Below are 25,102 nucleotides of genomic sequence, written 5' to 3'. Positions count from 1 at the left end.
CCATATTATCCCCCCATATTAGCTGAAGTAAAGGTTATGTTGCTATAACAAATGAACCCATTCTGCAAATACTGTGGGTTAAAGAATACAGAGCTTACTTTCTCTGTCTTCTAACAGTCCTGAGATCAACTGCCTGGGTTGGCAGGGTCTTTGCTTCCCAGGATTATCCAGGAACCAAAACGTTCCTTCCATGTTGTTGTGCCACCATCTCTTAAGCGTTGAATTTGTCTACGTATTTGAATCAAGGTTGTAGTTTGGGTATCAGCTTCGCAGGAAGGGGAAAAAGGAGTATGAAAGTGTGGCCAAAGGCTGAGGCCATTCCCTCCTCACACTTCAGCTCCTGGCAACCACTGGTCCTTGTTCTGTCACTGCTGTTTTGCCTTTTGCAGGAAGTCATATAAATGGAATTCTACTGTATGTAGCCTTTAGATTTCAGCTTCTTTCACTTAACATAATGTGTTGGGCATTCATCCATGTGGTTTCCTGTATCAACTTATTCTTCTTTATTGATAAGTATTATTTCATAGTACAAATGTAGCAGAGTTTGATGATACATTCATCTGTTGAAAGACATTTGACTTGCCTTCAGTTTTAGATTCTTACGAATAAAGATGCTATAAATATTCACATACATGTTTTTGTATGAACAGGTTTTCATTTCTTGTGTAAACCCCACAACAATCTTTTGAGTTAGATATTAATGTCCACATAATGCAGATGAAAAAACTGGATTAAACAAAAACTAAATTTAAATAACTGACCCAGTGTCACACACCTATTTGAGTGGTGGAAACTGGATTTGAACCCATGTGTCTCAAGCTCACGGTCTTTGAGAAAAAGACACATTAACAAACAACTACATTACATATAAATAAGCATAGATACAGTAAGTTGTATTATAGAAAAATAAGTGCCAATAAAGTATAAGAGAATCTGAGAAAAGTGTACCTAACTTCCCCCTAGATGATCACAGAACTCTCCAGGTTGAGCCTAAAATTCTGTATCTTAAAGCATGAGCTGGTGTTCTCTAAGCTGGCTGATGGGTTAGATTGTCAAGTAGGAGGGTTAGATTGTCAAGTGTCACAGGGACAGGAACTTTGGTCAGTTTTTTTTATCTGCTGCCTCCCCAGTACCTGGAAGGGTACCTTACATATAAAGACACTCAAAAAGTGGTTCTTGAGTGAATGAATCAATTTCAGGCAAAGGGCATAGCATGTCACGGCGCGGCACCTGGTTTGCATTGAGTCCCCTTGTCTGGTACATGGCCTCCTCTTCAGACATGAGAGACATCTTCCAGCTGCTTCGTGCGGAGGCCTCTACAGAAATCTCGACATGATTTTTAAACTTCAAGCTGTCCAGTGGCCACACCCTGTCCCTTGAGCCCTGGGAGTCAAGAGTCGTTATCTCTAACAAGCCCCTTTCGACAAGCCAGGCTTTGACCTCAGTGAGCTGCCCAGTGTGCAAACAAAACAGAGGTGGGAAACTTCCGAGGCAGGTTATCTTCCGGTGTTCTGCCAACTCCTTGGATGTCACAGATTCTGTTTCTTGTCTCTAAGGCACCACCAGCTCAGGTTCTGGCCAAAGAAGGTTTAAAGCCCTTGGAGGGGCAGGTCCCAGGGGAGAGAAAAGGGAAAGACAAAGCTACTGTTCCAGAAGTTCACGAAAGGGATGGGGAAGGGAGGCGTTTAGGCACTGCCCTGGGTGTCAGGAAGGCAGATGGGGAGGCTGCTGTCTTTTTTCTTTCCTTACTACAAACATGCTACTTGCTATTATAAAAACTTTTAAAACACTGTAAATCAAAAAAAGAGTCTAAAATGATTGCTATCCCAACACTGAAAGTAGCAATTAACATATCAGCATGGATACTTCTCTGTTTTCTAGAGGCAGACGCAAGCACGCACAATGGCATGATGCCTGTAGCCTGCATTCTCACAAAACAGAGTATCAGGAACACTTTATATCATCAGGAATTGGCAACCAATTCATTTTGAATAGCTGCATTTTGTTCGAAAATTGTAATCAACTGTCAGGATACATGTTCATTTACATAATTATATTATTTCCAGAAAAAAATATTGTCATATGGTATTCAAGAGAATGGGCTTGACTGTGGGTTATGAGTTTCAGTCCCATTTTCTGGCACTTTCTGGCTGCATAACCTTGGGCAGGGAACTTAATTATGTTGCCTCATCAATAAAATGAGGATGATAACCTGCTCCATTGGTCTCTTGCAAGGAGTCCAACGAGATGATTCGTGTGAAATACTTGGCATGGCACCTGCCGTAGGAAATCCTCCATGTACATACTTATAATTATGAGAATAAAAAGCACAAACAATAATGTAAAATAAAAAATTTAAAAATCACCTGCAATCCTACCACCTAGTGATAATCAATGTTAATTGTTTCACATCACACTTAGGTTCCTATAAACAAACTATTGCAGGCATTTTATCCTGCCAAGTAGTATTGCCCAGTCCATATCTTTTTTTAATGACTGTGGAGCATTTCACTGACACAAATGCCAGGAGATATATATATATATATATATATTTTTTTTTTTACTGAGGTGTAGTTGATTTACAATGTTAGTTTCAGATGCACAGCAAAGTGATTCAGTTATAAACAGACATACATATCTGTATTTTCTTTTCAGATTCTTTTTGCCAGGATAGATTCTTGATAGAGAAGAAAATAAAGCCCAGAAGAACATAAGCCCTGGGTTATACAGGCTTGGCCAAATCTTGACGGTGCACATTTCATAACATCAGCTAAGAATAATCTCACCACCAACTCTACTCTGCAGAGTCAGGAAGGATCTGCGAGCTGTGTCCCAATTTCCTAATCGGAGCTGACCTTGATTGTTCCAGGACATCACCCTTCACCTGCATACTCTGCTATCTGGTGCTGAGACGAATGAAAATGGGAAACAGTCAAATTCCCCTGGTCGCTCCTGCTGACTCAGCAGGCAGGGCCCTCAGGAGGGTTCATGGTGGTTTGGCCAAGCAGGCGCTGAGGCTCCACAGAGATTCACAGCCTCCTGGAGGCCAGATGGGGGGCCATCTTTTTCACACGGCATCCACACCAAACAGCTGGGGAAACTGTCACCTCTTTCATTTTCCTCTGCCACTTTAAAGAGATTTGATTTGATCACACAAGGAAAAAGTTTCTTTTTCTCATTCTTGGTTTCGCCCTCTCCCTTTTTATCCTTCAAAATTTTTTTTAACTTCTCCTTTGTCCCTTCTTTTTTTCCTTCCCACCCCTCTTCCCTCTTTCTCTCTCTTTCCTACTTTTTCCTTCTTTCCAACTTCCATAGCAAAGTACGTTTGGAGGAGTGTTTAAAAAGAAATAAATCTTATTTGCAGAGCTGGAGGACTTTTTTTTTTCTTTTGGCCAAAGATTTATTTGCAGTTGAAAGAACTGGTGAAATAAATGGGCCAAAAGCCTCTTTCTTTTTCAGGCAAAATGTCCATGGAAAGTACTGAAAGGGCTGAACTTCATAGTGACCTTAGCAAATATATTTTTGGAAACAGCAGTTTGGAGTATGGTTTCTACCCTGGCCCATGTCTCTCTGGTCCTCTGTCCCAGCCCTGTCAGCTGGAGAGTCTACTCCTGCAATCAGAGGACAGGAAGTGGCACTGAAGACAGGGGTGGCTAACCCCACAGCTGGATGTCATCTGCAATCTGACAACTGTCAGTTTTAGTCTCTTCCAAGTCATCGATCAATATACCGCATGAGATAAAGACGCCTGGCCTGCAACTACAGGCTTCATCTTTCCATCCCTATTTATTTGCTAGGAAGGCAATATGGAGGGGTAGCTACAAGCACCAATCCCAACTCTGCTCTTTACATAACTGTGTGTTTTCAAGACATACAGCCTCTCCGAGCCTCCATTTACCCATCTTTGAAAACAGGAAGAACAGTGGCACCCATCTGACGAGGCTGTGTGTTCAAAGGCTTAGCCCAGCACCTTGCTCAGGCAATTAAAGCCACTGGTAATTATTAAGGATAATTCGGTTAGCTGTGAACTCAACTCATCAACTTATCATCTAGCCCACACTTTCCATGAGGAAAAGTACACCTTTCTTTATCAAATGTTCTTGCTAGAATCGAAGTGCATGATACCTGGAATTCTTTATGAACCGGTCAAAAATCAACTACTGAAAGAGTCAACAAACAACCCAATCCAAAAATGGGCAGAAGGCCTAACCAAGCAGCTCTCCAGTGAAGACATATAAAATGCCAATAGGCACATGAAAGGATGCTCAACATCGCTAATTATCAGAGAAACGCAAATCAAAACTACAATGAGGTATCACCTCACACCAGGCAGAATGGCCATTAAAAAGTCCACAAACGATAAATGCTGTAGAGGGTGTGGAGAAAAGGGAACTCTCCTACATTGCTGGTGGGAATGTAGTTTAGTGCAGCCATTATGGAAAACAGTATGGAGATTCCTCAAAATACTAAGAACAGACTTACCATATGATCCAGCAATCCTATTCCTGGGCATATATCCAGAGGGAACTCTAATTTGAAAAGATACATGCACCCCAATGTTCATAGCAGCACTATTTACAATAGCCAAGACATGGAAGCAACCTAAATGTCCACCAACAGATGACTGGATAAAGAATCTGTGGTATATTTATACAATGGAATACAACTCAGCCATAAAAAACGAATAAACTAATGCCATTTGCAGCAACATGGATGCTCCTGGAGAATGTCATTCTAAGTGAAGTAAGCCAGAAAGAGAAAGAAAAATACCATATGATATCACTCGTATGTGGAATCTAAAAAAAGAAAAAATAGAGGACACTAATGAACTCATCTACAAAACAGAAACAGACTCACAGACATAGTAAACAATCTTATGGTTACCAGGGGAAAGGAGGTGGGAAGGGATAAATTTGGGAGTCTGAGATTTGCAAATGTAAACCACTATATATAAAAATAGATTAAAAACAAATTTACTCTGTATAGCACAGGGAACTATATTCAATATCTTATAACCTTTAATGAATAAGAATATGAAAACAAAAATACATTTATATATGCATGATTGGGACATTATGCTGTACACCAGAAACTGACACAATGTAACTCACTATACGTTAAAAAAAATAGTGAAAAGGAAAATAAAAAGTCAATAAGGTTAGGCCAGCATGACTTGAACTTCTGCAGGCTCTCAGCCGTCATTGGCTGAGCTGTCCTTCCTAAATGTTCATAAAGGGTGTGTTTAATAATTGGGTTCTGAATGCTAGATCCATTGCCTTCTAGTTTTTCATATCCACATTTTTCTCATTTTTGAAAACTGGAATAACATATTCCTGTCTCCAATCCCCTGGCCTTGCTCCCAGTCTTTGATTTCTCTAAGATTGCTGACAGTGGTTTTGTAATCACATCTGCAAGTCTTCTATATTCTAGAATTTAATCCAATTTGAACTCATTAAGTGTCTATTTCCCGTTTTATTATCTCTTGTGCTATCTCAGATTCCACTTTTCTCCTTAAAGTCATGTTTCATATATATATGTGTGTGTATATAATGAAAAACATAAAATAATATCTATATGTATATGTCGAACATGTATATGGCTGAAAATTGCAAAAACATGGTTAAGCAAAATAATGAGACCAGAAATCATTGGTAATCCTAGCACATGGAGATGATAATGGTGCTTTCTGATCTGCTCTAACACCTTCTAGTATTTTTCTCTGTAGAAATAAATACACAAGCTGTTGGATAAATAAAGCATGAAGATTTCTCCCTATAAATCTTTTTCTACAACCTTATTTTTAATGTTAGCATAGGGCTTCAGTGTAGTAACGTGAGATCATTTTTACTGAGCTCAGCCTCTTTGAGCATTTTGGCTTTTCAGCTATTTGCTACATTATCAAGGTTGCAGTCACAACTCTGCTAAAAGGAGTTGGTGAATAACCGCTGATAGCCTCCAGCAAGGAGGTTCCAGAGGCATGAGACCACAGACTTCAGAGCTAGAGGTGCTGTGTCCTGAGGCTTCTCATCCTCACGCTGCATGGCCAACCTCAGACAAATCACCCCTTTCCTCAGGGACTCGGATTTCCTTCTGAACATCCTCTCCTGTTAAAGGGTGTGACAGACAGTGATTCCCGGAACAGGCTCTTGTGAAGGTTAAATGTGACCCTGATACAATGCTTATGTAGCACAGTGCTTGGCTCTTAAGGAGGATCTGAAAAATGGTAGCTATTGTTGTTACTGTTATTTTCGTTGTAAGATCCTGTATGAGTCAATGTCTAGGTACTTGGAAGGTAAAGACACTGTTAGAAGTCAACGACTCTCTTAATTCTGGAACTGACATTTTGAACCCAATGCAGTGAACGGAATCCAATAGCGTGCCATAAATAACAGGAGCATGAGGACTCGCGTGGTGGAACTCATTTCATATGTTAACAGTCAGTTCTGCTGTGACGAGACATAAATGTTCCTAAAAAATACCATGCTATGCAAAGTGCGAGAAATACCACAGGGGTCACGGGAAATGGGGCTGTGGCAGTGCTCTCAATTACGCATAAAATCTTGAAATCTCATGTACTTTTGCCCCTCTCCCCAGGGAACATTTGGCAATGACTACAGACACTTTTGTTTGTCACCACTTGGGGAGGGAGGAGGAGGTGGTGCTACTAACGTTCAGTGGGTAGAGGTCAGGCTTATTGCTAAATCCCCTACAATGCACAGGACAGCTCCCACAGCACAAAATAACCTAGCCCCAAATGTTAATAGTAACAAGGCTGAGAAACCCTCATGGGTGAGGGGCACAATACTCAAAAAACGTGTCTGGGAGATACTGAAAAAAAAAAGATAGGAGTCTAATAAAAACAGAAAGAAAGTTTGACCCATGTTAAATGGTTAAGAACTGCATGAAAAACTGCAATAAATGCTACGCTTTGCCTTGAAAAAGACCTGGCTTGGCTTGTGGAAATGGGCATTGGAGGGGTTTCAGCTTGTGACCAATTGTGAAGTGGTGGAAACAGAGTTATCTGAAATGGGACGGAAAGTTCTAGTAGCAGATGTGGATGGAGTGGCTCCGAACACGTGTAGTGACGTAGCTGGTGGGTATTTGAGGGTGAGGGTGTGTGTGTGTCTGTGTGTGTGTGTGTGTGTGTGTGTGTGTGTGTTGTGTACTCCCACACAGCCCAGTTCAGCTCGTGACAGTTTTCTGTGCTCATCAAGTGTTTGGGGGGATGAAACCATGCAGAAGCAAACAAGGAATCTGGTTAGGCCCAAATTATCTCCAGATACATCAATGGCATTGGAACAAATATATGTGTTTAAAATATGCCGCTTAGCAGATCTGACTATGCATATTTACATATTTATTGAACCTACTGGACTAAAAATGTACTTCACAGCAACAACGATTCCAGAAAGTAAAACAGACTTCATTATCAAAGAGACCTTTAACTAACAGCAACGATCAGACAGAAGTGTTCCAGAGAAGCCCTATTTAAATAAAACCGTTTCACACACCATCATACAGCGCAAGACTTTTCCACGACCTGGCAAGTGGCCTATACTATTTATAACTATCTATTTAAAATTCTGTATAATGCTAAAATGTTTAAGGGTGAAAATATATGCTATGTGGAATTTGCTTTAAAATAACCCCAGATGGTGACAGTGAGTGGTGGGGCTACGAGGAAGTAGGAAAGGTCCTGAGATCATAAATGAAATTAGAAGATGGGGACATGGGATTTGCTTATGATCTCTTCCCTACTTTTGTGTAATAAAAAGAAAAGAATAGTGAATTTAAAGATTAGATGTAAGCAGTGCGTTGGCAAGCAAGTTTATATACATACTGATTTTTTAATGGTGAGACTGGTGGTTTTAAACACAGGGTCCATGTGTAGCTGTTGTAAGGAAAGGTCACATTAAAGAGATGGGATGGACTGAAGGTATTTCAGGCATGCTTGTTTCCCACAGCTCCCAAAGGACTGGCTCCTGTAAGTAGAGTATGATGATGAGTAAAATCATGTGTCAGAAGGAGAAACCTAACACTCAAGCCAAGGTCAGTGACCAGGGCCTATCATTGGGAGGGGTGCTTCACAGGCTCAGAACATCAGAAGCCCTAACAGTGGAGGTGAGACTACCAGCCAGGGACCTGGGCAGATTCGCTCTGTGTGAAGCATGATTGTGCAGCTCATCATTTGCTATTTTGGTCCTTAACTGACCATTGTCTAAGGATGTTAGTCTCCGGACACCTGTATTTGTGTATATGTGTGTTGCCTGTGTAACTAGATTTCCAGCAACACCATTTTATCACACTTCCTGGTTAAGAGCCTGGGGGGATTGAGTCTGATCTTGCTAGGAAGGCCCAGTTCTACCAAGTGACCTTGGACCAGTTAATCTAATCACCCTGAGAAATTTTGTTTCCCTTCAAGTTTGTGAAAACTGGATACTCTTTGTAAAGAAAAAAAAAAAAAAAAAAGAGCAAGATTTAAAGAAACAACACCAGGGATACCTGTGATAATAAAGGCACATCAGGACAGATTTGCAGAAGCTCCTGAGCAACTCTGTGTTACTCTTTGGAGCATCTGATAAAACCCAGAAACACTCTCACCTGACAAATGCACATATGAATGTACAAAAACATCTGCATCCATGTCTGGAGAGTCACAGACCCCTTAACATCCATCCAGGACACTAGGTTAAGAACCTGGAGTCAAGGCTGTGCCAACTTGTTCAACATGTCCCTGTCACTGCAGCTGCCCCTCCTGACCAATTTCTCCCATCTGAAGTGTTTCCTCCAGTCACCAAATTCTACTGACTTCTTCCCAGTCTCTCACTTTCAGGGAGCCTTTCTCAGCCAGTGCTATCTGCAGAAGTTTCTCCTTGGAACTCAGAGTAAGCAACTTATCAGTACTGCTATTTTGGTCCTTAATTGTCCACTGTCTAAGGATGTTAGTCTCCAGATACCTGTATCTGTGTATATGTGTGTTGCCTGTGTAACTAGATTTCAAGCAACACCATTTATCACACTTCCTGGTATATCCTCCCAGAACCAATCATGTAGAAAACTAACAAACAGGTATGTGGTTTGAAGGTAGGTACTCATTAAGTGTTTACTGAATGAATTAATCAGTTGACCTTTCACTCCTTTCCTCACTCCTTTTCCCTAATACTTTAAGCTTAGCACCCTCTGCTCCTTCTGCCTAGAGCAGCTTTTCCCCAGGACCCCCTAGTAAACTCCCATTTATGTTTTGAATCTCAGAATCTGCAGGGAAGTCCTCTGTCCCCCACTTTCTGACTTTCTTGCCTCCCTCCTCCTTCCTGACTTCATGGCATAGCTTCTGCAAAGAGCTCTGTCATGTATCTACAAGCACCACACTGTATGGCAGTGATTCCCCAAGGGTGGTCTACCCACTGCTGAGGCTGTGTGAGGCTCACTGAGTATGTGGTACGTGGAGGACATGTTCACTTGCTTATGCATTTATTTTAATGTGCATTTCTAACAATGTAACTAATACATCAGACCCATGATGTCACAGTATTGATTAAGATGAGTCTAAGTGAAAAAGAGACACAGAAAGTCTATTTAAAGAAAAGTAGTGAGTGAGTGATAGCCTTCTTGCTATGGTTTATGGCAAAATCTGTGAAGGTGGGGTGTGTTCACTCAGTCCGTGTTTTTGAGCTCCAGGCTGGCATCTGGAAAAGGCAGGAGTGTTGTAACGTAAGCGTCTTTGTGTCCCTCTCCCTTCCTGGGAGGCAGCTCCAGGAGGGCAGGGACAGGGCCCAACCCAGTTCTGTGCCTCCCAGAGCAGGGGTCAGGTATGGTTGGCTGAATCAAATCATGCAGAGCTGAGTTTTCAAATTCCATTCCAGCATCAGCTTTGCTCTCCTGAAAGCACTATTTTGTCTGCTCCTTGGAATAGAGGGAAAGCAAGGAAAGAGGAAGGAAGATCATAGCTCCTCTCCTCTCCACCCCCACATCCCCAAGTGGTCCAAAGAGACCATTACAGGAGCCTATCCCAATCTAATCCCACCAAATGACTTTGTTTGCTTGTGTCATCTTCCTGGGTGTTCCAGCTGTCAGGAAAGCCTACTTAGGCATCTGCAAAGAGGGTTCACTGTCTTTAACACAATTAACCAAGGACTCTCAGAGCCTCTTCACCACGAGTAGTTTTACCCACCCAGGCATTTGCTAACTCCAACGGACAAGGATTATTACCTAACTAATAGGGGGAGAGGTTTACAGAAAGAGAGAAAAGGACCTGAAAATTGCAAGGGGAAAGCTGAGTCAACCAGCCCGTGCTAGAAAAGACTGGAGGGTGGGGATGGAGGTGGGAGGTTGCCCAGGGATCTTCCCCAGGGAGACTGCTGAACTTTCCAATTCTGAAGGTCTTTGTGTAAGAGGTGAGGGGGTGTGGTGGACCCAGAGAATTGTGGCTGGCTTGAGAACAAAGAAAGGAAAAGGGAAAGGCAAAGGTGCTTCCACTTTTCAAGGTGACACAGTTGAATGAATCCAAGATTGAACTGGCTCTAATCACTGGTGATTCATTTTGAGAAACTCACAAAGGGGCTCTTTCCCTTCTCACCCCCCTCTCCAGTTTCCGCTTTAGGGATTTCCCAGGCTAGGAGGGCAGCTCAGTTTGAATCACTGGGTTTAAGAAACCAAGAAATGATAACGTGAAAGTAATCAACTACCTTCCTAAAGACTGTTAACCCTATGTTTACAAGAATTCTTTTCACAATAATTTATCTACAATCAAATTTGGATTCCTCTAAGTCTATTTACTATGGCACTCCTGATTCTTTCTCATTTCTATCTTCTCTTTTTTCTTGTCTTTCTTTTTTTTTTTTTTTTGCACTATATCTTCCAACTTTGTTTGAATGGTCAGAGGTTCACCTAAAAAAAATGTCAAGTTGAAATTATAATCAATTATGTTTGCTGCTCATTACCAGATACAAGGAGCAGCTCTCCTTTGGGGAGCGGTTAGGTATCTTTAATAGAGAGATTTTACTGGAGCATCAATATAACTTCATTTCTATTTGACTGAGAATAACAGTTAGCCATTTTTGAGTGTTTAGTATATTTATGCACTTAAAATATACCATTTCCTTTATATCACAAAAGAATCCAATGAGATAAGTAATATTTCTCTATTGAACTGTTAAGAAAACTAAGACCTAGACAAGCTAAGTGATTGGTCTATGGCCACCCAGCTAATTAGAGGCAGGGCCAAGATATGAACCTCAGGTTTTATCTGTTTCTATTTATAGGTCTTTCCCTTCCCCTATTGCTTTTCTAGAAACTCTACAGAGAAATAACTTAAGGAAAATCTAAAAGGAATGGTATTTAGTACAGTAGCCAAGTAAAAAAATGATGTATCACAAATATCCATAACATATGGCATATCTCTTGCTATAAAATAACTGAGCATCCTCACTTATTCCTTCACATACGCTGGTTCGCCTCCATGAGTCTCCTTGGGCACGTGCCCTAATGTCTCCTGTCCATCGCCCAATTAGATAACCTCAAACCACACTGACATCACAATTTTATTTTATTCAAGGTTGGGAAGAGGGGGATGCCCACTTATGGGACATGCATTTTTTAAACTATTTTATTCCAGTATGTGTGAGTACGAAGAGCACAGTGTTCAACAATCACTCATTTCCATGAGGATCCAAGGCACTGAAAAGAAAGTTTCATAATGTGGATCCTCTTTTGTCATTTCCGATTCTAGGAGTAGATACTCTCACTTTGAAATAACTGAACAATCAAGGTCAATACAGATGGAGAGAGAACAAAAGGGCTGACCTCCCTAAAAGGAGCAGGAAATTAGAATGAGCAAAGGGAAAGCCAGTCTTCTAGGACCAGAGTGACTCTCTGCCACACTCAGACCTCATCGTCATGATGCACCATCTTGAATATTCATGCCATTGCATTGTTTTCATTGTCTGAGTATTGGTTTCAATGCTTAATAATAAACCATGGGGTATCATCTTCCCAGAAACAACCTCCTTATTCATGGACTGTCTGAAATTGGTTGCCCAGTTTAGCAGTGATAAAAATGAACTACAAAGGCTTCACACTTCTCAATTAACAGAGTAGAGAATAACTCACAGTGCCTGGCCCTGAGGATGCCGCCTCACAAGTCCTAGTCTCCGTCATCCCAGTTGCCCTCCTGGAGAGAGTTCTGCCTAGGAACTTTTAACCTCCAGCTTTGTAATGTGCTGCCATGCAGGCACTTCTAGACCTTTTTTTACCCAAGGCCAAATACTGGGGTAATACTGTCCTTTAGTGATATTGTCCAGACCCTCTTAAGCCCACCCTCACACTCTGCAGCATTCTTGTAGGCTGCTAGAAAAACTGGAGCTGTGCAGGCTTATAAAAAAAAAAACAAGGAATTTGCCTGCTCCTTAAAGATCCCATCTGCTCAGCATACTCTCCCTGGAGGGCTGTGCATTCTTTGAATCCCCCAACTCTCCCAGCAGAATTCTGAGCTGATAGTGTATGTTTGAGTTGAACTGAATTGAGGTCGGAAGGGCACCTATCGTTACCATTTCCATTTACAGATGGTGAAACCCAGACCAATACGGTAAAATCATTTGCCTGGTGTTATAAACCTAACTGAACATAAATGGTCAGGCTGATCATTCAGTGCTTAAAGAAGGAGTGTTTCAGTAGTTGTTGGAGATATATTTTTTAGAGGACGGATAAAGTTGGATATTAGGTACCTAACGTTATCAATAGAGCAAATGAAATGCGAAGAGTAGCAACAGAGAATGGTGATACGGACGAGCTGTAGGAAGACCTCTTGAAGTCATGGGCTATACGGCAAAGGAAGTGAAAGCTGTCTTCGCCAGAGGTAGCTGAATGTGAACTTCGAGGAGTATGGGTTCACACTGTCACTAACTACGGAAAGTCTGGAGGCAAGATACTTACATTGCTCTTTGCCTCAGTTTCCTCGTTTCTTTTTTTTTTTTAATTGAAGTATAGTTGGTTTACAATGTTGTGTTAATTTCAGGTGTACAGCACAGTGGTTCAGTTATACATGTGTATATATTCCTTTTCATATTCTTTTCCATTATAGGCCATTACAAGTTATTGAATATAGTTCTCTGTGCTATACAACAGGACCTTGTTGTTTACCTATTTTATATATAGTAGTTAATATCTGCATTTATGCCTCCCCACTCCCTTCCCCCACTTTGGTAACCATAGTTTTGTTTTCTATGTGTGCGAGTCTGTCACTTTCATTTGTGTCTTTTTTTTTTTTTTTATAGATTCCACATATAAGTGACTCATTTCTTAAAAGTACAAATAATACCACCTACCTCACAAGGTTATTATAGGGAAGAATTCAGATAATCTAGATCAGAGTTTCTCAACAGAGGCATTATAGAAATTTGGGACTGGATAATTCTTTGCTGGAGTAGGGGTGAGGCTACTCTGTGCACTGTAGGACGTTTAACAGCATCCCTGGCCTCCAGGTAGATGTCAGTATAATATCCCCTGTCCCCAGCCCTAACAATCAGAAATGTCTCTAGACACTGACAGATGTCCTTTAAGAGACAAAATGGCCCCAGATTGAGAACCACAGATCTAGATAAAGGCCTTGGTATGGTATAGTGGTAGGCATACAGCACATACTCAGTAACTCTTATTATGATTGTTCACTCCCCAATCTGCTCTTTCCTTCTTTCCAAGGTATCTTTTCTTTGACCCTTTCCAAATAACTCCATGTCCTCTGTCCCATGACTTAAATTCAAAACCAGTTTCCAGAGGAAGGAAACAGACAAACCCACTTACACTGGGAATTTTTTCATTTTAATCTGGCCCCAGCACCCTAAGTCAAGGACACCACCTTACTTTAAGTTTAGGTACCAGTGACCTGGTTGAAGTAGGTATTTTAAGCAAATTGTTTTCCTAACCTCTCAGAAGACAGTCTACTCAAATAGTTACATAGGCTGCCCACTTGTAAGATGTGAACGAATGATTCCCAAAGTGTGTTCTGTGGAACACCAGTTCTAAGAAGATAGAAGTGTTATATACAGTAAGAAGGTTATCTGGTTAAATGAATCTGAGAAATTCTGGGTCTACCATAAGTAAATAAATCTCTTTACTTCTCAGGCCTTCTCAGGGCTTTTAAGATGCTACTATGCACCATGATTATTCATGAAGAGATAATGGTTTGTAGCTTTTCACAAACTCATTTTTTCACAGCACCCAGTTTTGAGCTTGTAGGCCAGAGCTTCGCAAATTACAGCCTCTGGGCCAAATCCGGTCTACTGTTTATTTTTGTAAATAAAATTTTATGGGAACACAGCCACACTCACTCGTTTACATATTACCTATGGCTGCCTTCATACTACACCATAATTTGAGTAGTGACAGATAGCCTACAAAGCTAAAATCCTTCATTACCTGACTTTTTAAAGAAAATATTTGTCAACCCCTATTACAGGCAGAATGGTCTGTGTGATACACACTAGGAAACACTGGTTTGGAGAACCTCAGTGCTGGAAAGGATTTTAAAGGTCACCTAGCCCACTTGTGGCAGTGTGACTTCACCATAACTACATTCTTCAGAGCCACCTGGGAAGCTGGTTAACAATGCAGATTCCTGTGTCCCTGTCTTGACCCACTGAATCAAAATGTTTAGAGGGAAGGCCCAGGAACTGATGTTAAATGAATCACCCACCAATTCTTATGCACAGCTAAACTTGGTACTGATCTCATCTGACCGTGAATCCAGGACCTACATCTCCCCTTAGGGATCCTTGGTCTCCTTTAAACCTCCAATGGGGGAACTCACTACTTCCCAGTCATTCTACTCTTAGTGTGGAATAATTATCAAAAAGTTCTATATGTTGAACACAAATATGTCTTCTAGGAATGTCTACCCATTGGCTCTCATTTCCTTCCAATCCCACTTGTTGCCAGATGTAGAGGGTATTTAAGCAGGAAGGCAGGGGACAAAGTGACCCAACAAAAACCTCCAGTTTTTTCTTCCCTAGATGTAGTATTCCTCAGGAAGACTTCCTCTGGCCTCTCTAGGCAGAATTAAGCACATCCTGCCCTGAATGCTCACAGTGCACCACAGGTTCCCCTGTGTGTGCGTTCTCCACAGTTCTGTAATTGAGTGGTGTAGTGAAAGGTAGACATCTAACAAAGTCAAACAAGCGTGAAGCCCTATCCCAGCCAGTCACTTTCTGGTGGTGGCCCTTGGGCAACTTACTTTATCTCGAGCCTTCATTTTCTTATCTATAAAAAGGGTATGATAATTCTACCTGGGGACAGTTCTAAGAATACAGGTACAGGGCTTAGCCTGGAGCATAGTAAATGCTCAATCAGTGTCAGCAAGGAGTGGATGTGGTGGATATGTCCCCTACTGGTGTTGAATTTCTCTAGGGAAGGGACCATCTCTACCTTATTTTGCTTTGAATTCCCAGTGCCCATCACACAATAAATGCCTAAAAAGAAAAGATTTAATAAGGAATGCTCAAGTACTGAAAGGGGGCAGATAAAACAGTGGTCAAGAGCAATGAGACTAGAAGATCATCTGCCTAGTTTCAAATCCCTTTACCACCTGTTGCTTCATGTGTGGTCTTGAGGAAAGAGCTTGATGTCTCTAAGTTTTAGTTTACTCCTGGGTAAAATAGAGTCCCTTCTTGGGTGGTTGGGAATATTAAGTAAGATAATGCAAGCAAAGCACTTAGCACATAACAAAAACTCAATAAGGGCTATAATAATAATTATTGGTGGTAATAGTAGTAGTAGTAGTACCACTACCATTATTATTTACAGTATCCCCTCAACATGCCCCTGTGGTTGCTAGGATAAGAGGCTTGCCTGGAAAAGACGTCTTTGTTCATGGAGAAGTCTTATCTTTGTTTAATTCTACTTTCTATCCTTAGGAAGATCGAGAGTCCCTTGGGAAATAGCCAGGGAGATAGCTTGAAATTGGGACTAGGATGATGTAGACCCATGCAAATCCATCCTAGAATTATACACATAGTAAATTCTCTGGTCACAAAGCTGTGCACAGTCAACATTTCTCTTAAAGCCATAAACCAGACACCTCTCCTCCCCCCAAGTGTTTGTAGCATGTTAGGTGCAGATTTAATTAAACTCCTAAACAAGGAAAAGACAGTACCCAAATGAGACAGAGGAATGTCTTGTGTCCAGACCAAATAAAGGAGAAGTACCCAAAGGAGATGGAGGAATGTCTTGTGTCCAGACCAAATAAAGGAGAAACCATAAATACCAGGGCTCTGAGACATCAACATTTATACTCAGAGGGCTCTTCTTACTGCTAAACCTGACTCTTTAATCCCTCAGAGATTTGCCCGTGGTCACCTCCCTCGGAGTTGAGGCTAATGGCCAAACATAAGCACCTGGAACTTTTATCACACCTGCTTCTAAAGAGATCAAGTAAGTTGAATGTTGAATGTCCTACTCTCTATGAAGTGGACACTGAGGGCAAAAGGTAGACACAGAATTCTTGCCCTTATGGAGTTAACAGTCCAGTAGGGAAAAAAAATCAGCCAGAGAATCAGATCCATAAATGTAAAATTACAATGAGTAGTGTTATGAAGTAAAGACTCAGGGTGCTCTGATATCATATAATTGTTATTAATCTGCAAGGGGGACAGGGAAATTTTTCACTGGGGGCTAATAAAATTAGTGGAGACCTGATGAATGGACAGGAGTTCTTTAGATAACAAGAACAGGAGATTGGTTTGGAGAGTGATGCTGGCAGAGGAACAGCATGTACAAAGGCCCTGTAGAAGGACGGAAGAAGGCATGTCAGAGGAACTGAAAGGAGGCCAGCTTGGTAATAAGAGAATGAAGCTGGAGAGGAGTTGGAGGTCAGACTATGGTGACACATAACCATCCTAACAAGTATTTCTCTATTGTAACAACAAAGAGAAGCCATTGAAATATTTTAAGAAGTGGACTGATGGAATGTGCATTTCAAAAATATCAGAAGAAACTAGATTGAAGAGACTGATTGGGAAGCTATTACAGGTAGTTGGGCAAAAGGTGGTGGTGGCATAGGTTAGTGTGATGGGCAGTGAAGGTGAGGAGACATGGATGTGGACCCAAGAGATGAAACTGAGATGAGAAAACAACACTTGAGATCTGAAACTAGCGCATGCATGGCTTCATTATTTTAAAAAAAAACAAAAAAACAAAACAAACAAACAAAAAAACCCGAAACCCAACAACATAGGAACTTACAAGCCTCCAAAGATAGAAAATAAAAGGTCATTCAGTCTTACTGGGCAATTCTAATGACATTTAAACACCCATACCACTACATTATGAATGTAGCTTAAAACTATTTGCATGGTTTTCAGTAAGGGTGCCCAGATCACTCAAGAGGAAAAAGACAGTCTTCTCAACAAATGGTGCTGGGAAAACTGGATATCCACAGGCAAGAGAATGAAGTTGGACCTTTACTTAATACCACATACAAAAATTAACTCAAAAATGGATACAAGACTCAAAACTATAAAACTCTTAGAAGAAAACATAGGTCAAAAGTGTCATGATACTGGATTTGGTAATGATTTCTTAGATATGACACCAAAGGCAAAGGTAACAAGCAAAAAAATAAATAAACCAGAATTCATGAAAATTAGAAAATTGTGCATCAAAAGACTCTACCAACAGAGTAAAAAGTCAACCCACAGAATGGGAGAAAATATTGGTAAATCACTTGTTTGGTAAAGGACTAATATGCAAAATATATAGAAAACTCCTGAAGCTGAATAGAATAAAAAAGATTAAAAACTGGTCAAAGGACTTAAATAGACAGTTCTCCAAAGAAGATACACAAATGATTAATAAGCACAGAAAAATATGTTCACTATTACTAATCATTAGGGAAATGCAAATCAGAACTATGATATACCACCTCATACCCATAAGGATGGCTACTATCAAAAAAAAAAATCACAAAAATAATGTGTTGGCGAGGAAACGGAGAAAATTGGAACCCTTATGCACTGCTGGTGGAAATGTAAAATGGTCCAGTTACTGTGGAAAACAGTATGGTGGTTCCTCAAAAAATTAAAAACAGAATTGCCCTATGATCCAGAAATCCTACTTCTGGTTATAAACCCAAAAGAATTGAAAGTAGGGTCTCAAAAAGATACTTATACTCCCATGTTCATAGCAGCATTATTCACAGTAGTTAAAACATGAAGGCAACCCAGGAGTTCACTGACAGATGAACAGATTAAAAAAATGTGAGATATTCCTAAAATTGACAATTATTCCAGCCTTAAGAGGGAAGGAAATTCTGACACATGCTACAGCATGGATAAAACTTGAGGACATTATTCTAAGCGCAATGAGCTGGTGATAAAAAGACAAATACAGTATGATGGTACTTATATGAGGTACTTGGAGTAGTGAAACTGATAGAAACAACAAGGTAGAATGGTGGTTGCCAAGAACTGGGAGGATGCGGAAATGGGGCATATTGTTCAACCAGGTTGCCTAGGTGACAAGAGTTCTGGAGATGGATAGTGGTGATGGTAAAAACATTACGAGTATTTTTAATACCACTGAACTTTACACTTAAAAATGGTTAAAATGGAAAATTTTACGTTAGATATGTTTTACCACAATTTTAAAAAATGGGGGGAAAAATCTGGTACAGACTCAAGGATTCACTGTGAAAGTCACACAATGGAGATTGACCGTCTATGCTCTGGTGAACTGGAATATATAATTCTATGAGAAAACTTCCAAGTTAAACAAAAAGATGATTTGCAGTAGCACAGAGGGTTTTAGAGTTAGCATCAGAGTCAGAAGAGTGTGGGTTCAAATCCAGCTCAGCCACTTCCTGGCAAGTGACTAGTAATCCCTTCATCCTGACCCTCAGTTTTCTCATCAGGACAAAGGAAATGATGAACCCAGCTTTGTTGAGTTATTGTAAGGGAACAAAGAGATTAGGTGAGAATTATATGTTGGTCTTGTGTTTCAGTTGCCTAGGACAGAGCCTGGTCTATATATATGTGAGCTTGTATCTCCATAGGAAACACTTCCTGGTAGGAATAGACAGAAGAGAAAGATGAAGGGTGATTTCTCAGAAGATGGGAAGGTTGTACCATGTCTCCATTCCTCGCAGAATAGATCACCTTCAACAGTGGCCACTGGATTTAGAATCACAGGCTTAGAGCAACCTCTCCCAAGCCTAAGGATAGGACAAACTTTTTAGATCACAGTCCTCTGAAATAAATACATTCTGTGCTGAGAGCCAGTAATACACTCTGCTATTTTCCATTTCACTTTATTCTATTTCATTTTTTTAAAAAAAATCTGGTCATGACTCACCAAAGTGATTTCCTGACCTTCAGGTCACAACCCACAGTTTGAAAAACACCAGATTAGGAAATTCACATGCAAGACCTTCCAGGAAGACATCCTGAAGCACCCTCACCCTGTGGAGTTTGCTCCCACACTTGAACTTCCTTGGCTCCTGTGATTCCAGTCTGTGCCTTATCATGGATTCCTAACTCTTCTCTTGCCGCCCTTGAAACAGTCATTGTTGGTGTCTCCTTCCTACTCTACCTTCCTAGCTTCGTTTGTTATTTTACATCCAGAAGACTTAATGTAAGATGCTGGGACAGTTTAAAATATATATATGGTGGTGGAGGGAGGGGCAGGTGGCCAGAGAATCTAGCATCTCTTCCAATTAACCTGTGCTGGCTGAGCACCAGCTCTACGCCTCGCACTGGGCAAAGCTTGGCAAGAGGATGGAGCTCTTCCAGATTCCCAAAGCCTCTGAGGCTGGGCATGAGCTCAGAGTGCGAGAGCATAGCACACAAGTTTGACTGTGATGCCTCTGAGGGCTCCTGAACAGAGGTGTGGCATGATTAGACCTTTGCCTTGTGTCAGAGAAGCTTGCTTAGCAAAAGAGTAAGACTCAGTTGCTAAAGGCAGAGGAATGGCACAGCTATCCTTTCCAGGTCCATCGTTGGGAGATAACCTTGGCACTGCAAGCTCACCTTCCCGTGTGCGCTGCACGGAGAATGAGGAAGCAACTCTCTGTAAATGCTGAATTCCCGCAGACTGGAAAAGGAATTGATCTCATTTCTGCTTGGTTGTGAAAGCTTAGAATGGACATTCAATACTAAAGCCGCTGAGAAACTCATCGACTGGTGAGTTCGTAACAGCCCTACTAATGCAGAGAAGAGCAGGCTCATTAGGAGGCAGACAGCACTGGATTCCCATTTTTGCCTCTACCTCCTTGAAAGCTGTTCAACTATGAATATTTCTTTAGTTTCCTGAGCTTCTCTTTCCTGGCTGTAAAATGGACTGCTAATAATACTGAAAGAACAGAGTTGTCAGAAATAAGTAAGGTAATACACATAAAGCCCCCAGTACAGTCCCAAGCATACTGCAAGCCTTTAGTAAGTCTAAGCCAGAGTTATTATTTTTCAACACTCAATATAGCATAATTGAGGGGGAAAAGGCAGTCTCCTAAAACGGCTTTTCCTCCATCAAGCCAAAAGGACACAGTTTCCTAGTGAGAAAATGTGGATGTTGGGCTCAGAACTGCTCCTGGAATAACACGAAATTTGACCTCGGAAGACTCTGTGTTATGCCCCTGTGTGCGTGTTACTTCACTGGGGATCATCTCCTTGCCCTGCAGATGCTGTCATTTGGCTCGTGAGCCTGCAGCTTTGTAGAAGGATGCCTCTGGTGTCAGGTATCTGCCCCTTGGGGGATCTCCCAGGCTCAGAAGACTTCAGCCAGCCTCAGAAGCTCTTAGGAAGCAAGTTTTGGTAGATACCCTCCAGATGCCTTAGGTGTGTCCTCTCCTGGCTTTGCAACACAAGCCACTAGCTCCACCTGCTACACTGGGAAAGCAGACCTTCTAGATAGACCTCTAACTGTTGCAATTTTAACCAGCTCCCAAGGCCTTCATCCTCCAAGCAACTGTCCCTGAAAACTCCAGCCTGTATCAATCTTTGCTTCCTCTGAGGTCTAACAGTGAGCATTTAGCATCTACCACAGCGCTGTCCAACAAAGATATGAGTCAGACAGAGAATTTCACATTTTCTAGTAGTCACATTAAAGAAAGTAAAAGAAAGAGGTGAAACTGACTTTAAGAATGTATGCTGAAGTCTGGCATGTACTTTACTCTTACAGTACATTTCAGCTGGGACTAGCCACATTGCCTGTGCTCAGAGGCCACACATAGCTAGGAGATTTTGATGACTTGGTACCAAAAATAATTAAAGTATTACATTAATATTTTCTCATATCGGTTACATGTTGAAATGATAATAGTTTGGCTAGATAAGGTGAGATAAAATATACTGCTGCTACTGAAAACTCTTTAGCTCTTAGGTTTCTACAACTGGTTCTTCCTTCCAAGGCCAACAGGCAAGTAGATAGAGAGGAAAAAAGAAATCCACCATTATTCCCCCTTTCCCCAGCCCCAACTCTTCAAGCCACAGTTCCTCTGGGCAGAGAGGTTTCCCTTAAACTCCGCTGCCATTGCCACTGGCCAGGATTGTAGCTTCCACGATGGAAGCTTGCCTGGGGGCTGGCCTAGGAAAGGAAGAAAAAAAGAAAAATCACTGGCGGTTGTCTCCACTCTCTTTCTCTGTCCCTAGGGATTCCCTTCACACTCCTTGGACCAGAGGCAGGAGTTTCTGTTGAAGTTTTTACTCTCTGCGCCCATGTGCTGTTTCAGGATTCATGTCTGCCATGAGCCCAGGTGAGGAGACCTGGGACTGAAAACCCCAAGAAACTCACCATCTCAAATTTACATTGAGTTCTCGTTTCCTTTCCCAATCCACCTGCTACCATTTACTTTTCAGAGGCCTCAGACAGAAGTTCTAGGCATTGTGTCCAAGGTTTCTGGTTGCATTTAGTGGGAGAAACAGGATAAAATGCTGACTCCATCTTAACCAAAACCAGAATCTGCCAGAGACATTTTTTTTCAGTGTGTGGTACTGCATTCGACCCCTGTGACATGTGATCATTCACAAATGGTATCTATGGAAACTTTAGACTGGATTAATTTGTATACCATATCCCCAGATCATGCCAAGTATCCGTTATAACTGCATACTTAGAATTTATCAGAATTACTTTTACATTGAGAACAGACACAAAGGGATTTCAACACTTATCCCAGAGTTGGAAATGAACTAAGAATCATGGTTGACTTTTTTCTATTACTCCACATTACTGACTCCATCACATATGTGTCTAATTAGGTAATGTATATTGCCTCCATGTTTTCTGACCGCATTTTTGTAAACATCTGATCTGATAAGGCAGCTAGGGGTTTTACTTATCTGGAATCTCTGCTCTCCATTCATAGGAGTCTTAAGTTTCATTTTATGGTAGACAATAGATTTTGAAATTAAGCAATTAAGGGTGTATTGCTAAGAAGGAGTACATCCATTTATATGGGTCAACTAACTTCCAAAAGCATTGTGCACCTAACCATGCCTCTAAAAATCATTAGAGGGCTAGTCATCACTTTGGACACATTATGTGCTCAGATACTCACACAGAGCTGATAACAGACTGATAAAGATGAGCTAAAGTCCAGAAAATGTTGTGAAATAATTTGGCAGTTAAGTACATTAGAAAACAACCAACTTATTGGAAATGATAATGTGGATATTTGCAAAGTAATATGTACTACACAAAATGTTTTTATTCAATTGATTATTCATTCTTACAGTCATCATTTACTGTCTGTGATGTGTAATCAGTTTGCTAGACACTCTCATGTTCATAATTTGTAATCACTGGTGCACTCTCCTTTAACCAGACTTTATACATAAAAGTCTGCCTTGACAGAACAGTTATAGTGAGATGCAGACAAAGATAAATTGCTGAATTCTTTAAATGACAAACTTAAACTATTTCCCTTTACAAACATAAAAACTACACACTTTTGGTGGGATCATAGACTCCAAGGATAACGGAGAAAAGTCATGGGCTTTGGAGACATAAAAACCTAGCTGCAAATCCTTGAAATGAATTTAAACCTCAACTTTGCTATCTGTGACTTTTGGAAGATAGCAGTACGTATATCAAAGGATTATGGACATGCATACATCATATAATGCACCTCAAGTTTGTGATACCACCAAGCACAGGGTAAGCTCCCAATATCTATATGTTGTAACTACTCTGTAATATAAGGTTTATTCGCATGGCATATCAAATGAATTATTTCCCAGTGGCTGAAATACATATATATTTCAAATATGAGGTTTTGTTCCATTACCTAAGATCCTGAAGAAGAATGATTACATGTAGGAATAAGGTTGGTAGGGAATATGCTAGCATCAAATATTTGAATTTTCATGTTTTCACAACTTCTACCCCCTAAATGAAATCCCTTTAACACTCATCTTATTTCCTTGGGCTATTTTTATCTTAGTCACTTACTAAGCCCCCACAATGTGTATCTGAGGATCTACAGAACCTATGTGAGATGTAATTCCTGCTCCTACAGAGTTTAATCTGCTAAAATGGCAAGATGCACTTGGAAAGGTAATCTTTTGGAATGAGGATTATTTGTGATGCTAAGCTTTGTGATAGAAAGAAGACAAATTCATTCATTCTTTTCTTCATGTCCTGCTCATTGGGTGGTGGTTTTAATGAGATAAAAATACTTAGCCGTGTTTTTACACTTTCAAGTGGGGTTGAGTCTTTTATTTGAGTGAGCAGAAAGCAAAGCTGAGATGTCATCATACTGAGAAATTTAGGAGGTCTGTAATCATTACAATAGTAATTCACTTATTAAGTACCTACTGAGTACTGGCCTCTTTGCTTGGTGTTTTCACGTTTAATTCACACAATAAGGATCTATTACTACCTCCATTTCACCTCCATGGTCAATGAGGCTTAGACATGCTTAGTAATGCATACAAAGCATGGGGAGAAAAGTCTAGATTTAATCCCAGGATTGTCTGCTTTTTTGACATTACTTCTGAGCTAAATTCTAGAATATGTAATGCTACAGAATGCAGATGTCTGCTCCTCTTGAATATCTTCCCTGTTATCCTGTCTTCAACAGGCAAGGTTCCAATGATTAAAGTGAGGCATTGCTAACTGACAACAGTGCTCTTTTCCAATGAAACTGGATTTAGCCTCAGAATCCTTCTCAATATAGCATTCCAAAGCAGTTTCAATCAACTGACCATAATTAACACTAAATATCTGAGTCACATTTATAAAAGTACGCAAAGGTCTCAAGCACAACATTGGCAAATTTAGTTCACAATATGGAAAAACAAAAGAAGTCACAAAAATGTTGCACTTGGTACAGGAGTGCAAGGATGACTTGAAATGTATCTTGAAGGAGAGTAAAAGTTGTTGCCTGCCTATCCTCAGCCAGCCAGGGTACAGGGAGACCCAGACTCCTTTCATTCACTTTCGTCAGATATGGGAGAAATGTATGTTGAATATGTTCTAAGTAATTAAATCTTTTAGAATATAAGTTAAAAAATATTTGATGTCTATCCCACAGCATGTTGTTAATGACTCTACTAACAGCATATACTATACTATGTTTCAATTATCTGCTTCCATTTTAGTTTTAGTTGTGAAACTTCAGTGACAGGACCATTTATCTTCTTAAATCCAGAGCCCAGTACATGGTCTCCCACAGAACACAATGGACACTCAGTTAAAGTTTTGTTGGGTCAAATGTAAGTAAATATTGTTAGATTAAGCCTATTTAACTACCAAATGCTAAGCATATGTTATTGGTTTAATAATTAGAATGGCTAATCTTTTTTTTAAGCATTTACTATTTGTCATGTACTAAGCTAAGCAGTTCACCTATATTAATTTGTTCAAATAAAATAGTCATCCCCATGAGATGAATATATTATCCCTATTTTATAAATAATGATACTAAAGGTTCAGGGAGCTTAAATGATTTGCACAATGTCACGGGACCCAACCCTGGTGTTCTGCCCTCCAAACCCACTCTTAATCACTACACTGTTTACAGCAGAAAACTCACATAAAATATACTTTTTCATTTCACAGCACATTTATATTACTGTACTACTGCCCACTACTGACTTTCAAAAACTTTACCAGCTGATCC

The 25,102-nt window shown here is 40.5% G+C and overlaps 1 long non-coding RNA gene across 21 annotated transcripts in view; it reads left to right on the top strand.

The window, feature by feature from the left end:
- Nucleotides 1-25,102, top strand: part of LOC106728857 — a 314,080-nt gene that overhangs the window by 183,091 nt on the left and 105,887 nt on the right. The window contains exons 4-6 of one of the 21 annotated variants that reach the window (XR_004312031.1): nucleotides 16,330-16,422; nucleotides 19,974-20,165; nucleotides 21,630-21,733. The exons of 18 other annotated variants lie outside the window; for them this stretch is intronic. This is a non-coding gene — a long non-coding RNA (uncharacterized LOC106728857). The remainder of the gene's footprint in view (nucleotides 1-16,329; nucleotides 16,423-19,973; nucleotides 20,166-21,629; nucleotides 21,734-25,102) is intronic. 2 more of the 21 variants (XR_004312032.1, XR_004312037.1) reach the window with 2 other exon arrangements.

Source organism: Camelus ferus, chromosome 17, assembly GCF_009834535.1.
Source record: "Camelus ferus isolate YT-003-E chromosome 17, BCGSAC_Cfer_1.0, whole genome shotgun sequence".
NCBI classification, from domain to species: Eukaryota; Metazoa; Chordata; class Mammalia; order Artiodactyla; family Camelidae; genus Camelus; species Camelus ferus.
This window is presented reverse-complemented; position numbering and strand designations above follow the sequence as displayed.